A 16,941-nucleotide genomic window follows, 5' to 3' on the forward strand; every position below is an offset into this window, starting at 1 on the left:
AGCTCCCGCCGAAGCAAATTTTTGGCTACGTGCCTGCCTCACATCCGAAGTGACGCTACGATCGTACGGACCAACGTTGGTACGTGCATAGTATGAACGGGGCATTAGCCGTGTTCCTCCCAACCAACCTCCTCTCCTTTCTCTGCCTCCACCCATCCAACCCAACCTTCTTCATTCCACTTTGCGCAGAAAATGAAGCCGGTCTGGATCCCCCAACTCTCTTGCCTTGGAATTTTCCGAGCAATCAGTCGGACCTTACGAGACTGATAAAAAAAAACTTTTCCTCCTCCTCTGCCCATCCCTATGGGTAGAGTACGAGAAAGACAAACACTCGCGGAAGACAAGAATTCGCTTAAAAGGTCGTCTGTGGAGGGACTTAACCAGGCTGCGGAGACGCATACGGAAGCGTAGACGGAAAACTGAAGGTGGAGTGGAGTTGGGTGGAATTCGGGGTTCTTTCATCACTATTACTACAATCCTTAAGAAGCTTACTCACTGTTATTCTTACAATTTTCCCAACAATTATTCGGACATTCCGAAATCGACAAGAAGAACGCTAAAAAAATTGACGAGACGAAAAGAACTCTCGAAAAACATGAATTCATCCATTATGCCATACTGGTCCCTCAAGTAACCAGTGCTCAAATATAATAACATTCACTAACTCTTTCATAACCTTCTGGTATTCCATTATAAGATTTCTTGGGCAATTTTATAATGGGATTATGTATGGCATTATATTTTACTTGGGCACTTTTACTTGCACCACTACTTTTTTATATACAGCGACCTGGGTTTCGATGAGTAATCATCATCTTCAGGAGTACATTATGATGTATTTATCTAGTTATTGTTACCTAGTTACCTGAGGTAGAGATGAATTTAAAAACGGACGCCAGAATAGGGGAAAGGAAGGGTAAAGATATTCGTTTATCAGAGTGCTGTCCTCACTTTCAATAATTTTTAAAATTTACAACTGCTCTCGTGAGTCTAATTCACGGCGGTCGTTGCATAATTTTTAAAATATTCATTTTAAAATCGTTCCTATCGCAGTTGAATATTGATGATTACTCATCGAAACCCGGATCGTGTTACATAAAAAAGCAGTGGTATAGTCCAAGAAGTCTTATATTAATATTGTTTACATTCGCACTGGTTTTATTTCAAAACACCAAAGATTTCAACACAGTTGAGCCATCGTCGGGTTAAAATGTTTGTCACGTGGCCTGGTACATAAGGTTCATCCACATCTACAAAATCCACACCTATAAAACCACCTCTAGGGTGTTTGGCGGAGGGTGATCAATCACCAGGTGAAAAGGTCAGAATGGGGCTGAAGATTTCGTAAACTATGTGTGTGACTTATACGGAGTCAATTCAAAATTGATTACTTTTGTTCTTAGTGCTTGCACATCGGCTAACGCGAAATTATCTTTTTAGCTCTTTCTTATTACCATTCCTTCGGCTAAAGTAAGAGAAATTCTGAGAAAAAAATCGTCCTAATCGTCCTAAAACACGAAAATGAAAGTCTGGTAATGAAACGGTAATATTGATGCGGGAAAGCCTCAATCATGCGCTCCGTGAGTTAACCCGAAGTTTGGTTTAGATAGGCGATCGTAAAGCTCACCCCAGACTAAGCCACAGCCGTGCCAATATCACATGCACATGGTATGAGGGTCCTTTCCCTGGGCCTTCTCGGAATCGAGGATTCAAATCTGAAAAGGCTATCTGAATTTTTTCCAAGTTTCATCATATCTCCGTAGCATAAGGTTATATAAAGTCGAATTCCGTGGTAAAAAAATTTAAATTTCATAATTGAAAATATAAATAATAGCAGCGCTCCCAAACGTATGAAGTAAATAGGGAGGATTTTTATTAATGCGGGTATAATCAACGAAAGAAAAAATTACAGTAACCGTAGGATTTAGACAAGCGTTAAATTATTCCCACGATCCATACTCTATTAACTTTCACTGCACAATTAATGTAAGTTAGCACTTTCACTTATCCCTTAACTAATTCTCGTAATATATGAAATAATAACAATATTATGAGATATGTGAATGCCGTTCAAATTTCTCTCCTTCCGAGACCGATTCCGCGATTGACGAAGTGCGAAGAAAGAGGCACCGAACGTTCGGGAAAACAGAAATTTCATAGTCTAGATCAGGGGTCTCCAAACTACGGCCCGCGGGCCGGATCCGGCCCGAGGAGGGTTTTCATCCGGCCCGCACACTCGTTTCAAGTAGCGCGCGATTCTCGATAACTCTGTGAGACGCCGCTAGGAGCATTGCAGCGCTGTACTACACGTCAAAGTCGCCTCCAACTGTTCGTAAATAAGAAATACGCCACCGTATACTTCAGTAGATGTTGGAATCGAATACTTCAGTCATCGGCAAATTTGCTATCCGGCCCGCGGGGCGATTCGGAACTTGGAATGTGGCCCTCGTGGCCTAGTAAATTGGAGACCCCTGGTCTAGATAAACGATATATGTTTAAAAAGCTGTGATATGACAACATGGTAATATGATTCATACTCTGTTGGCATAGTTTGCAAGTTTAACTAAAATTATGGGAAAATAATATTATTGAAATAAGCCGTACTAAAAACTCGTATTTGCGAAAATTCGACGCTTCCACTAGCTACGTCGTTGTAATCAAGTCGTATCCTTCGAACGACAGTCCTCGTTACTTCTTCGATATGTTTCCCATGAGAGGCATACGAAATCAAAGACATTAGTGAGGCAATACTACAGCTTGAACATAGAGCAAAGATTGGTAAAAAGCGTTAAATTCATCTTCGTTGGAATAAATAAAAAAATGGTAAAAATACGGGACAGGGTTACAACAGGGGGACAGAAGGGCAGAATCACTAAGAAAAAGACGCATCTCACGACATTTACATCCTTGTATTAGTTTTCTCCTCATTTCAAAGCCATGTTATAGTTGTGGTAAACATGTAACAAATCTATCTTACCATCCAACTGAATGGTCCACTAGTAACTATACTTTAATAATAATAATTAGTGAAAAAATAGTAGAGGAGAAAAAAAACACGATAAAATAACTACTTGCGTACATAACCCGTACAAAAATGGGTAAAACTTTAGGATTTACCGATAAGGTTTACTAGAGAAAGCTACTACTTTCCGTTAAATAAAGTAACAGCCGCTTGACAGCTTAGTTACTAGGCTACAAATTAAAAATTTAGCAGAATAAATTTTAATAAACTCAGTAAATTACTACTATACTATTACTATCGTATACGGCACGGTATATCTTTAGCAGAATAAATTTTAATAAACCCAGTAAATTACTACTACACGGAGAAAACAACTTTGGGTGTTACAACTAAACGCTATCCAGTCCGCCCCCTCTATGGCAATTATTGGACACTCTGTCACGTAATCCGAGGTATTTTGGCAGATTGTCTAAACGCTTTGCGCTGCCCCTCTAGCTTAGTTTAGTCACATCGCCCAGAGTATCTCCAACAAATAACATAGAACACGTCTAGTCAACCCTGTTCAGAAGTCATCACTACTCATCTTCTGTCGGTATGCTTGAAGCTCTACGTACATAGTTACCGAAGCTCTGCCAGTTAGTGCGTAAGAGCAGGGCGCGTGTGGTGCGCACTTTTAACCTCAGTCTCGTTCAATTCAACTTCGTTTCTCGCAGCCGGCGGACTTCCTCCAGTAATGGACTCAGAAGTTGAAAACATTTTAAAGAAATGGGGGTTTTCTCACCTCATCGCACTTTTCAAAGGTTAGTGTAGCATTTTATCTTTAAATCATGATATTTCTTGTGCTGTGGTTCTACTTACGTAAGATCGCACAGCGTACACGGAAAATAAGATTTGATTGAAACGAACAAACTGGTGTGATAGGGAGTATTTTTGTTAAATATACTTAAAGTTTGGAGTAAATTATTAAGCACTTGATTTATTTTATCAAATGCTTTTGATAGATTTCATCGAACTTTTTGATATTTCATAATTTTGTCAATTGTTACAGTTAACCCATATTGATAGGAAAAAGCCTGCAAATTAAGTTTTATTACGCATTACGTTTGATATTGATATATAACTACGTAATGTAACTGTGTGCATTTAGTAATCCTCTTAAACTTACAAATGGAGACTGTAGTCACATTTTATTCACATTTCAAAACAAATATTCATTATTTACAATAATAAGATATTGCGACGTTTTTGTAAATATTTATTATGGTAACCGATTTAGACTAGTTGTTAGAGACCGTTGTTACAACGCGGGGGGGGGGGGGGCCACGTTCAATCCTTCATGCAGGCGTATTTTTCTCCTCTTTATTGTATTTGTTTTGCAGAAACTTACATTTAACACCTAATTTATGGTTTTAATTCAATTTTAATTTGATTTAAATTTAATTATCAAGTTTTAACCATTGTACTTCTTTGAAGGAGCAGAAATCGACAAATTAGCCATTCAGCTACTAGATGAGATACTCTACAAAGATAACTGACGCCAGGCCAGTTTCTAAAATTTTGCAAGGCATTCCGTGCTAACATCGACTCTGTGCGAGACGAGCCTCTTTTGAACAAGAAGACAAGGAAAGACTGTTAGTCCTAATTAGTTATGTTTGCTAATTGTCGTATTATTATTTCTTGATGATCTTGAAATTGGAATTTGTTTTAGGCTCTCATAGTGGACTATACAAACTAGGAGCAGTTTATCTGTATTGTCCATGTCTCCCCTCTGAATTTATGTCTAGTTTAGAGTTCTGACTATGTTTTTCCATTCTAATTACTGGAAGCCCGATAATCCTTTTTTTGATTCTTCAAGCAACCATATTATTTCTGGTAACTTCATTGAAGGGTTAAATTTTCTTAGTTATCAAGGTATTTTTGTTGTGACAGAGCATGGAAATGTTCAAGTGTATTTTGCATTGGGATCGATTATTGGTGACAATCTTGGTTTTAATTGTATTCTTGGATTTATAGAGAGCTTTAGTGCTACTTATATCTGTCAAATTTTTAAACTTACTAAATCTGAGTCCTGCTCATGCACTGAAGAAAAAAAGGAACTATTGAGAACTGTTGAAACCTACAATGCTGATGTTGAAGTGCGTAACTGTTCTCTTACTGGAATGATGGAAAAATGTATATGGAATAAGGTAGAAGGGTTCAACGTACTAGAATGGGGAAGCCTCGACTTGAGGCATGATATCTTAGAAGTCGTCATAGTCATAGTTTTAGTTAGTTATGTTAGTCATAGTTTGTAGCCAAATATGGCCTTATAAATATTATGCCAGACTTAATTTCCAAGAAATATTGCACCTTAGATCAGCTTAGCTTTAGAATTATTATTTTTAAATATGGAGATACTGTTTCTAATAAACCTGTCGCTATTGCTGAAGAGGAACTATGTAGTGGGTCTATTAGAATATCAGCCAGTGAAATGATCAATTTCGTTTTATGCCTTGCCCCTATGAAAGGAAATTTAGAACCTGAAGACGACCCATATAGGAGACTTTTCTTAATGTTACGTGATATTGTTGAAATCCTGTGTTGTACATCAATTCAAGTTGAGTTAATCGATCAGTTTCATTACCTTATTGTTCAACATCATTCTCTATACATATATTAGGTTATTTGGTAATTCCTTTAAGCCCAAGTTTCGCCTCATGCTTCATTACTGCTGTGTTCAAACTGCGGACCACTAATTCATACGTGGTGTATGCGCTTTGAAAGAAGGCATAGAATGTTACAACGAAATGCTACTGTTATTTCTAGTCGTATCGACACTCCAATGTCTATTTGTATTAAAACTTGGTTAAGTTTAGCCTACCGCTTTCTATCTCAAAAAGGATTTCATAAAAGGATAACTTTCAGTTCAAACTGCAATGTTATTCAAGCAGATAAAATGCATTGTTTTCCTATAGTTAAGAGTAAGATGCCAAATTTTTTCCAAGGTTTGTGTAGAGCATCCACAAATGTCATTTTAAACGGTATCAAATTTAAAGACAATTCTTGTACTGTGGTGGGTGCCAATGAGTTAGGATCTCCCAATTTTGGAAATGCAAAATTAAATTATAGTCAATACTTCTAATGAAGTCTCCTTTTTTATTCTCAACTTACTACAATATCATGGAGTTATCATCTGTCATCATTTTGAGTTGATTTAACTGAAAATGTTTCATGCTTTGAATGCAAAATGTTAAGCTGTCCGTTTTCACGAATACTTGAGAATGAACAAAATATTGTTGTATGTACTAAAGATATTTAATAAATAAACTTCATGCGAAAAAAGGTCCAGTTATTGTCTACCTTATTTATGGGGAGATAAATTAATCAAAATACCAGCTTGTACGTTAACTTTTAAACCAACCGCAAGGGGGTTAAAAAAAGATAAATTAGTAAAGCATTTGACCAATTTAATTAAAAATTTCAAACAGGCTAATTAAACAATTTAGTCAAATTAATCAAATTCTGTAAAGGCAGTGCCTATTCTTTTATTATCAAGGTGACTAAACCCTCTATCAATATCCTTGGTTTTACCCAAACTCCATCACAGATGGTAGTTGAGATTATGGATCTGGTCGTGTTTGACTAATAGCACTGACTCAATTCAGACATTATGATGAAGTTTCATTTAGCCATACTATTTAGATTGTTCCTGTGCAACAATTGCATCATTTTGTCACCCGCAGGAAAGACTTTGGTGGGAGTATCTAAACTGGTGTGACTGGACTTTTCTGTTGAATTCACTGAAAAGTTCAGTCAGCCCCATACCGGTTAAAGTATTTGGTCGTTAGGGCCGAACGTTTAGGCGTACCGCCTGAACATTTTTCTCTGTGTAGACTATTACTATCGTATACGGTACTATATGCTATTCTGAATACAATTAGCTACACACAGACACGGAAAAGGCTGATAGCAAATTTTACGCCGTACATTAATTCACTGTATTAACTTTATAACAACTCAAACGAATTCTTTCCGTTTATCTTCTACCTTGCTCAGCATTCAGGACGAGAGAAAAGCCACCCGGAAAGAAATAGCGAATCGTCCGAGAGAATAAAGAGACCCTTAAACCCTCTCGAAGGGATAGGGGAAAGGTATTTCGTCAGCTCGGTCCCATCCTAGCGCAGATACTCGCCGCTATCCCGATTACAGGAGAATGCGAAGCCCCAAGTCCGCCGAGAATACCAATGCGATCAGGGTCCGTAATCGAACCCGGTCACGTGCGTCGAAATGCCGACCGAAATTCTAGCTAAGTTCATCAGTGTAAATGTTCGATGGGGCTGGAGAGGAATGGCTACGACCAGAGAGACGGGAAAGGGTTACAACGGGGGGACAGAAGCGCAGAATCACTGAGAAAAAGCACATCTCAGGACATCTCCGTCCCTGGATGCCAATCGCATTTCTCAGAAGAATACTTCTACAAAGAATAACAACAGATGATATATTATACTACATACGTGCTATGGACAAAATATTACGCCACGTGAAATCCTTCGATTTTAGCAACGGGCGTAACATTTCGCTAACCGTCTGTTAAAAAAAATCGTAGTTTGCCATTTTTTAACGAAGTGGCACTAACCTCTAAATAAACAAAAGAAAAAAATAAAAGCAAAATTCACTCATGAAAATAATACCAAACACCTATTCCTCGCATCAAAGTTTGGTTGTTAAGATATAGCACAAAATTATTGAAAATGGCCAGTGCTGGGGTACAGATATATAGTACTAAGGTCAGCACCGTAAGTGTTAACAGAATAATATCGATGACAAAGGAGGATTGATTTAAATATGGCAGCGGAAACACTTAAACAAGGGCGTGGAGAAAGATGATGCACTCAAGTGATCCACCCCCAAATTGGTTGGGAATGGTGAGGAAATAGCCCATCCCAGTCTATGGCACAGATCTGTGAATATAACGGTTTCAGGGTAGAGGGTCCGCTTGCTTTACCTGGGCCACCTCGCATCTCCGAGCACCTAAGTTACACAGTGTCCGAAATATTCACCCACGGTTTGAGACCGGGACCATGTGTTCAACAGCCAAGCGCTACTAAGCAACCGCGTCCAAAAATACAGCTAACAGGCCTGAAATAGAGCAACCTTTTATGGCGCCGAAACATGGATTCTATGGAAGGAGAAGAAAAACGAACACCGGATTTCGAGTTATGGGTAAGTAGGAAGGCAAGAATAATTTATCACGGCGTACAGTCGGAGCTTCTCTACGGAAGGGAAGAATGGACAACGACAGAAGCGGAGAAATCAAGGGTAGAGGCGGAAAGGCTAAATGTGGTGCTACAGAAGAATTCAGGGGATGACCAAGTTAGCAACGAGGAAGCCCTAAGAAGAGTAGGAGAGAAGATATGCGTAATGAAAACCTTGATGAGAAGATGAAACAACCTCATATGCCATATCTTGATAAATAATGGCCTGATGAAGACAATCGTCGAGGGACAAGTAGCTGGCAAGAACGGAAAAGGGTTACCTCGAACAAAATATGAAACACTTAAAGAAGGACGTGATAGAGAATAAATAGTAGGTGTGAAAAGATTAGCAGGTAGGAGAAATGAGTGGAGAGCTGCTTCAAACCACATTAGGATAGTTGACCAGTGATTATGATGAGAAGGGCAGGGTAAGAAATATGTTCTAGAATGGATATAAGCCAAGACTTCAGAGATTTCAAAATATTTTCCAGACGATATCAGGAAAAGTTTTCGGGCTTCCAAACAGGTAGCAGTGTTGTATGGTACCAACGTTTCGAGGACAAGAAAAACAGGAATATGTTAGACGTTTCACCTGAAGAAGTCGGACGGTGTCATACACAGCCGCTACCTAGGTGGAAAACGATTTGAGTCTTCCTGGAAACGAGAAATTACTTGGTATGATGAGTGAGTAGAGGAAAATGATAATGTACGATGGGAGTCGACCTTATTCTGCCTAGCAATTGTGATTGGCGACCCTCACACAAGGAGTGGTAGGTAAACGGGGAAAATAGAATTTATGATGATGATTTATTAACGTAATGGATAGACGCAGGTCACACTCCGATATGAAAAAAAATATACAATGTTAGAGTAATAGACAGTCGATAAGTTTCGTGAATTTTTGATAAAATAGCTGCAATGAAAATGCTGGAATATACTTTTTACATGACAATAATTAAGAAAGCTGCCGAAATTCTACCTTCAATGAACTAACCTAATTAATAAATGTCAGCTTAGCTACTCAAAGAATCCATATTACAATAATATTTCATGAAATCGATTCAGGATTAACTTGGTGGAAATGCGATATACCTTCGATAAAATATAAATTAAAACCGGTAGGTTCAACACTTCAATGTAAAACTCCACAGCCGACTATGGTTTCGACATTCTTCACCACCATTCACAGACACCTTGAAAATGAAACAGAATGTCGAAACCAAGGTCGTTAGGGGAGTTTTACATTTAACAGTGGAAATTAATTTTTCTCATCTATATTTTATCATGGAAGCTTGATGAAATGGTCAAAATGTCTTCCATGTTAAAAAATACTGCATTACACCTTCACAGTTAGAAAATACTGCATTATACGTTGCACACTAACCTAGCTCCCAAAATGTTAGCCTATAATGAACTACCTTTGTTTAAAATCCGAGAGATGCCATCAATGCCAAAAGCCTGCTAAATTGCCACACTGACGGTGCAAACCTTGAAGGGGTCATCTGGTATATGACTTCACGAGGGTTGTATAAAGAAAGGAACGAGGAAAAGGGGAAATTAAATTTCAACGCTTAATAATAATTTCACCAGAGCTACTCAGAGTACATATGCCAAAAATGTTTCATTAAATGATCACAGATTCAATGTTAGAAGATATAACAATACAAAATCCAGACCAACATAGCTCCCGAAACGTAGGTATTCAACGTAACAGCTTAGTTTAAAATCATAGAGATGCCATCAATGCCTAAGGGATGCTACGTCCTGCAACTAAATTGCCACATTGCAGGTGCAAACCCTGAAGGGGTCATCTGGCATAAGTCTTCACGAGGGTTGAATAAAGAAAGGAACGAGGAAAAGAGGAAAGAGGAGAGGCGCGATCACGTTAAGGAGAGGAGAGTGAAAAAGTGGAAGACGGGACCTGAGGACGGCAATACGGCCCCCTTTTCTTCTTAAGTCTCTCCCTCCCAGACTTAATTAAAAAAGGACGCGGAGAGGGTATGGAAGCAGGGAATGCAGGGACGGAGAAAGAGATACGGGAGAGGTCTTCTGGTGGAGGAGGAAGGAAGCGTTTTGGGGTGAGGTGATGAAGAGGAGGCTTTTAAAAAGAAAGCAGGAGTGTGGGGTAAAGGATTAAAGAGCGGGGGTGAATGAATGCACTCGGGTGGGGGGGACCAGTACTCTTTTGGACCAGTACTCAAGTACAGGCCCAGAGGAAGCTGTGGCCGGATATTGGCCTCGTCTGGGCCAGGTTGAAGAAAATAAAAGTTAAGTCAGTACTTAATTTATTTATTTCACACCAAAAACGGCACTAGGGCCCTTATATTACATAATAAATTATGTAAATATGATAAAACAAATATAAAATAAAATCATAAATAACAATGGTGTTTAACAAATGCAATATATATACAAAAAGGTGGGCATCGGAATGAAAGGCTTTGCAGTTGGCATTTGAAACTGGTGCGGGAGGCAAAGAGGTCAAGGGAAGAAGTACTCGAATGGGAATAAAAAAGAAAAGGTAAACGGTAGGAAATATTTGGGAAATTGAGTCTGAATATGGCCAGGTGTAAAGTTTCTGTATTGCGGGTTGCGCGGGCTGGAATATGGAATGAAAAGAATGAGAGGAGATCAATGCATCTGAAGGACCCATTCATGATGCATTGAAGTAATTTGATATCGGCATTCTAGACATACAGGCAATCATAGGGATAGCCAAAGTACCGGGAAGTCACCGCGTTAAAGGAGGGATTACGTTACACGCGTGGTCGTTGTAAGTGATTTTTACTAAACATTCCAATATGTTTCACTGCAGCTAATATATCAAATATTCATGTAAATTCGTATCGTGAATAAATCCTCACGATATCTTCTCTTTTCCCCGATTATCTTCCACTCCCTATATGGTGGTTGCCAGTAACCCTTTCTAGGCGGGATAAAGTCGAATCCCAGTTAGCGAATAAGAGAATATCATCTAGATATGTACTTTTAAAAAAAGTCGATATGATAACTTGATAAGCGATACAAATCAATGGAGGTGCGTGGTACACTACGAGCAATGCGAATGAATGAAATTCCTTCAGGCGTCACTTACTGAATTTTTTTCATATTGAATTAAATCATACTTTGTATTATCACCATCATAATTCAACAATCCTAAGACTGGTTTGACGCAGCTCTGCAGTCCTCTCTCCAATCCGCAAGCCTTTTCATAAAGACGTATTTTTTTCTATTTTACAGCATTTATAACCAGTCCTATGTAACTGATTCGGTGCCGTCCTTTGCCCATCTTCCCTTCCTCCTGTTCTACGATTGTTTTCAACAGGCCATCATGCCTCATAATTTGGCCAACTAAGTTTTCCTGTCTTTTGCCTAAGGTTTATAGAAGACACCTCTTTTTTCCCACTTTTCTCAGCGCTTCCTTGTTACTTGGTCGGCCGATCCATTTCATCTTCATCACTATTCGGTAGCACCACATTTCGGATGCCACCACTCTTGGCTTCTATGCTGCTATCAACTTACAAGCCTCGCACCCACAGAGAAACATGCTCTACATATAGCACGTGATGAATTGTTTCTTTACTTCCATGCTTCTATTATCAGTTGTAAGAATATTCTTCTTTTCGTAGAAAGCCCTGAGTGACACTGCTATCATACTATTTCTTTCTTGCTTCGTGTATCGTAAGCCATTCGGCTTCCTACGTAAGATAACTCATTCACCTCTTCTAGTTTTCGTTTTCCTAGGTTAATCTCTGTCCTAGCCTCCATCTTTTGCTGCATGCTAATATCTGGCCATTTAACTTTCCATACTTTTATATTATACAGATTTTTATTCAAAATCGACTGCGATTTGAACGATCAAGCATCATAGCTGTTGAAACCGCGTTGGGGTTGATTAAAATCAATGGAATACTCAAAGTCGTATCAAATTCATCCAGTAGCAGTAGGCTGCTTACCGAATGATCCAGGGTCCCTTCTGGACAACTGCATTAAAAACCATTGCAAAGCGAAGTGGTCTAGGGAAAGGAATACAGTAAGTCCTCTACTTCGAGCATTCTGACTTACGAACTTTTAGAGATACTAACATTTATTGTTTCGATCTTTCAAATTTAGCACCTTTGAATTTGGCCGATGCAACTGGGGGTGCGGCACGGAGGAACCGCACTTTGGGCCTAACGCGCAGTAGAGAAATTCTTTGCCGCGACGAATTTCAACCATTTAACATTATCATATAGATATTGTCCTCCGGGGACACGCCTTAGAAACTGTTGCTTCACAAACAGGGTCACGAAGTACGACTGATAGAGAATTGGGAAACTGATGGCCGATAGAAAATCGTGCTTGATCAGTTCGTGACCGTCGTGAGTCAACACAAAATTTCAATGCTTGGGTTTTCCAGCTTACGAACAAGGTCTCGGAACGCATATTGTTCGTATGTATCCTGACAGGATTTAATGTCTAAAATATCCTACCGGCTGATGAGATGAAATGTCTATCATTAAACACCGGCATGAAGAGACCACGCTTCACGGCGCGGGGCGGTAATGATGATTATAATGAAAAAGACCTTTCGGAGGCATTCTCCTTCATGAAGCTTTCGTGTCGCAGTGACCTTTAAAAGGAAGGCGTCGAGCGAGGGCATTACGACGGATTAAACCCAGAGTCGAAAATTCCACGTCCGCTGGGGCGGAAATTAAAACGGGGGAGGAGAATTTCTAATGAAAGACATTCGTCTTCCCTCGCACCGATCACAATTCCGATGCCAAGGTGGGTCGATGAGTGGAAGGAAAAAAATTACGCCCAATAATACGGGCCCATAGACACTTCCAAAGGACATCGAAAATCAGTAACGTGAATACGTGAAGACATTTAATTAACCCTTTCAGTCATGCATATTCTCCATCCTGATGAAAATTATTTTTGTCCATTCAACTTGAATAATGATATTGCCACTCATTTCAAATATATAGTACATTTTCAAGTGGTAAATTGTTTAGCCTACATCGATAATTATAGACAAGTATACACATTGGGAGGTAAAACCCCTATAATAGTCATGTCCACTTTCACGGACATTCTGTGAAAGTGGACATGGGAGTGTCACACGGAGTGAAAGGGTCAAAAAGAACTACAATGCATGGTCACGACGCCCCATAATATTAAAAGCATGCACGAAATCACTTAACGAGGGCATTGAAGGACGTTTCATTGGAGAAATTATATTTTCCAATACATTTTGCCGGCAAACATACGCAGTAAATGATACTGTTTTTACCAAGTGAAATGAGGAGGAACCTTTTCATCGTAAACAAAAGAGATTAATCAGATAAATGGGAATTCTCTTATCTGAATACGGAAGTTAGAGTTCTACGAATTATATGTAATTTTTCGAAGCCCGCCGCGTGAACGGCGGTGAAATTTAAATGCATTGCCGTGAGAAAACATTCCGCACCATGAGAACAAATCGAACTACAGACCTTCGGCCTTCCTGGCCGCTGCGTAGACGACTACGCTATCCAGGTTACTGAATCCTCATGGCAATACCCATGTAAATTCTGGAATCTGGGAGTTGCCATGGGATGGCCTAAAGTAGCTCGTAGAAAAGCCTAAATATTATTGCTATCACGGCCGAATATCAATTCTTTATAAATTAAACCTTTGAATCAATTTGCACTCAACGTTTTCCTCTACACAAGGGAGAGAATTACCACAAATGTGTACAGAAAATTTCAAAACATTTATCGACAGCGCCAAATGCAACAGAGACAGACACAGTAGTTCAATGCGTTGAGCGTCCCAGTATTTTAGAATCTCGATCACCGCATCGCCGATCACATTCGAAAATGAATGATCAATTCATTCGCTCGTCATTCGTTGAACTTTGAACCGGGAATGACACTTTTCCGACTTAAAACCCCTTCGAGGATAAATTGTACGGTAATAGTTGCTTGATCTTCCAGTAAGTTAATTCTGCAAAACTAATGTAAGATAAAAATACATAATCTGCCAGAAAATAAAAGATCATGCGTCAAAAAAAGAACATTTCTTTTGCTATTCCTATCCAAAATTTAAATGGAATATGAAAGAATAAACTATGTTAGTTTCATTAATATAGTTGAAAAGTGCATGACATGGATTCCATAGCAAACATCGTCAGGTTGACCTGCCTAGTCATGACCTAACGATGCAACTATGTCATGAAACCCTGGTCGTTCTATTTCATATATGTATTAGAGAACCTAACAAAATGTATTCATTCATTTTCCAGAGTGAAAAGGTTTCACACAGTTCAGCCTTAAGTCCTCAAGTATATTTAAAAATTTAAATGTTTTAGAATTTTAATATAAAATTTTTCACGCCCACTAATAATCATTGATTTGAGGGCGACTTGGAGGCTTAGATTTGAATTGGAAAGATTCCTCGAATCCCAAAGAATAAACATCATCGCATTTCAAAACTAAATTAATTCTACTCTCCTAATTCCCGCGAATAACATTTGTGGTAACTGAGTGAGGTCGCTTTTTTCACGAAACCTACTACCGGAAGACTCATTGCATGGCTACTAATAATCACTGTTTAGAGTGACATGGGTGGATTAGATTTCATTTGGAAAGATTCTTGGAATCCCAAAGAATAAACATCATCGAATTTCAAGAAGGAATTAATTCTACCCTCCTAATTCCCGGGAATAACATTAGCGGTAAGTGAGTGGGGCTTTTTCACGAAATCTACTCCCACAAGATTTATTTCAAAGCTACAAATAATCATTGTTAAAAGAATATGTGTGGCTTCTAATTCAATTCTGAAAGATTCCGCAAATCCTAAAGAATAAACATCATCGCATTTCAAAAAGAAATTAATTCTAACCTCCTAATTCCCGGGGATAACATTAGCGATAACTAAGTGGGGCTTTTTTCACGAAATCTACTCCCGGAAGATTTATTTGAAAACAACAAATAGTCATTGTTTAAAGGGTATGTGTGGCTTCTAATTCAATTTTGAAAGATTCCACGAATCCCAAAGAATAAACATCATCGCATTTCAAAAAGAAATTATTTCTACCCGCCTGATTCCCGAGAAAACCTTTTGCGGTGACTGAGTGGGGTCGCTTTATTCACGAAATCTACCCCCGGAAAATAAAATTACTGGTAGGAGTGCCAATGCTCTCAGTAGTTCCGCCATTAAAGAGGTAGCGCTTTGAAGGAACCAACACCGAATTCGGCTTCGTATAAATAACAATCTGGCAATTAGAGCTGAAAAGGTGTATTCAAGTTTCCACAGCACGCTGCGCCCTCGGAAGCTCACAATTCAAGCCAGAGCAGATTACTTCACCCTCGACCGGATTTGGATCGCATATGAGAACTTTTGTTTCGTGCATTAACCTCTGGAAATCTCTCTCCCAAAGCGGTTCAATGACCCAAGTTATTCCTCCGCTAAAAGCATTGCGCTGTCACAGGTCAAAATTAGCTAAGCCTGGCACGCACCCTCATATAGCTAACCCCTCTTCAATTTTGCAGCATGAAATGCTGATTTTTTTAAAAATCATCACCTTCATGAGAGAATAAAAAAATTGAGAGAAATTTGAGTCAAAATGAAACGTCATTAACATGAAATCGATATGGTAGAAGCGAATTTTCGAGAATCAAATACCAAAAAATCTATGATATATTCCAACCTTCCGCGCGAACGAAAATGAAATTCAATGCAATGAAAATTTTCTACAGAACCGGGAAACCAACCGAGTAGGGGAGACCGGGGCACGTTGGCCCGATTTTTTTACATTTTTAAATATTTTTTATTTGTGCATTGTTAACTTTATGAAATTATTGCTAAATTATAGAACAGTCTTTCTAAACCTGGATGGCAATAATTAAACATGAATATATGAGTTATAAATTTAAAAAAATAAATAAATACTGGGCATATGACAGGTGGGCCAATCTGCCCCTACATCGGGGCAAGTTGGCCCAGCGGCTGGGGCACGTTGGCCCATGTATTTTTTGTTAAGCTGAACTAGTATGGTTTTAGGAAATCAAAATAAAACTAATAGTTATCACGAACTATATTTCAATATATGTAATCATTTTACCAAAACAACGGGAAAGCTCTAAATTATTAGGATTTCTGGCGTACTAATACAAACCAGTTAACTTTCGCGACTGCCTAGATACAAAGGATCAGCACAATTATTGCCCTTGTGAAATAGTACGCGGATTTCATTGTTCACACATGTCTTATGAGCCCAATGCTTGCAATTTGTGCACTAAATACATTGTGTTCCAGGCTGACCGTCGAAAAAGGCACACTTTAGGCACAGTGAATCTTCATCTTCCTATATCGGACGCGCGTATTTTATTTTTTTTAGCTCCAGTTGACATCCGTTACATTGTGATACTATGTTACGTTCAAATAGAAGTCTGTCCTCACCAATGCGCTTATATTTTAGTAGCCTCTGTGAATTTAATTGAGTCTTTGTGTCTAAGCAGTTCAGACGCAACCCAACGCTCCCAAAGACGGCTAATCCCAGACCCAGCGGAACCTATCGAGTTGACTATTGATGCAAGCTTACCCTCAAATGTAACAGAAAATAATTCATGTAAGTGAGGAAGGGGTAATCCAGCTTTCGAGCTCAATTTTAATTGTAATCCAATTCTTCCCACTGAAGAGGCAATCAAATGCGTAAGTCCACTCGGCTTTTTTTCATTTTTCTCGGATGAGCTGCTTAAGCACATTTGCATAAACAGT

General features: G+C 38.9%; 1 protein-coding gene and 1 long non-coding RNA gene across 3 annotated transcripts in view; one reads left to right on the forward strand and one right to left on the reverse strand.

Moving 5' to 3' along the window:
- Positions 1–16,941, reverse strand: part of LOC124168680 (E3 ubiquitin-protein ligase mib1-like) — a 288,747-nt gene that overhangs the window by 123,001 nt on the left and 148,805 nt on the right. The gene's annotated exons all lie outside the window — the stretch shown is intronic.
- Positions 3,352–6,283, forward strand: LOC124169169. Of its 2 annotated transcripts, XR_006867046.1 has the most exons (3): positions 3,352–3,762; positions 4,436–4,834; positions 4,976–6,283. It is a non-coding gene; the product is annotated as an uncharacterized LOC124169169 (long non-coding RNA). The 2 variants fall into 2 exon arrangements; XR_006867045.1 differs by lacking the exon at positions 3,352–3,762 and having other exon boundaries at positions 4,286–4,834.

Source organism: Ischnura elegans, chromosome 12 (assembly GCF_921293095.1).
Source record: "Ischnura elegans chromosome 12, ioIscEleg1.1, whole genome shotgun sequence".
In the NCBI taxonomy this organism is placed as follows: Eukaryota; Metazoa; Arthropoda; class Insecta; order Odonata; family Coenagrionidae; genus Ischnura; species Ischnura elegans.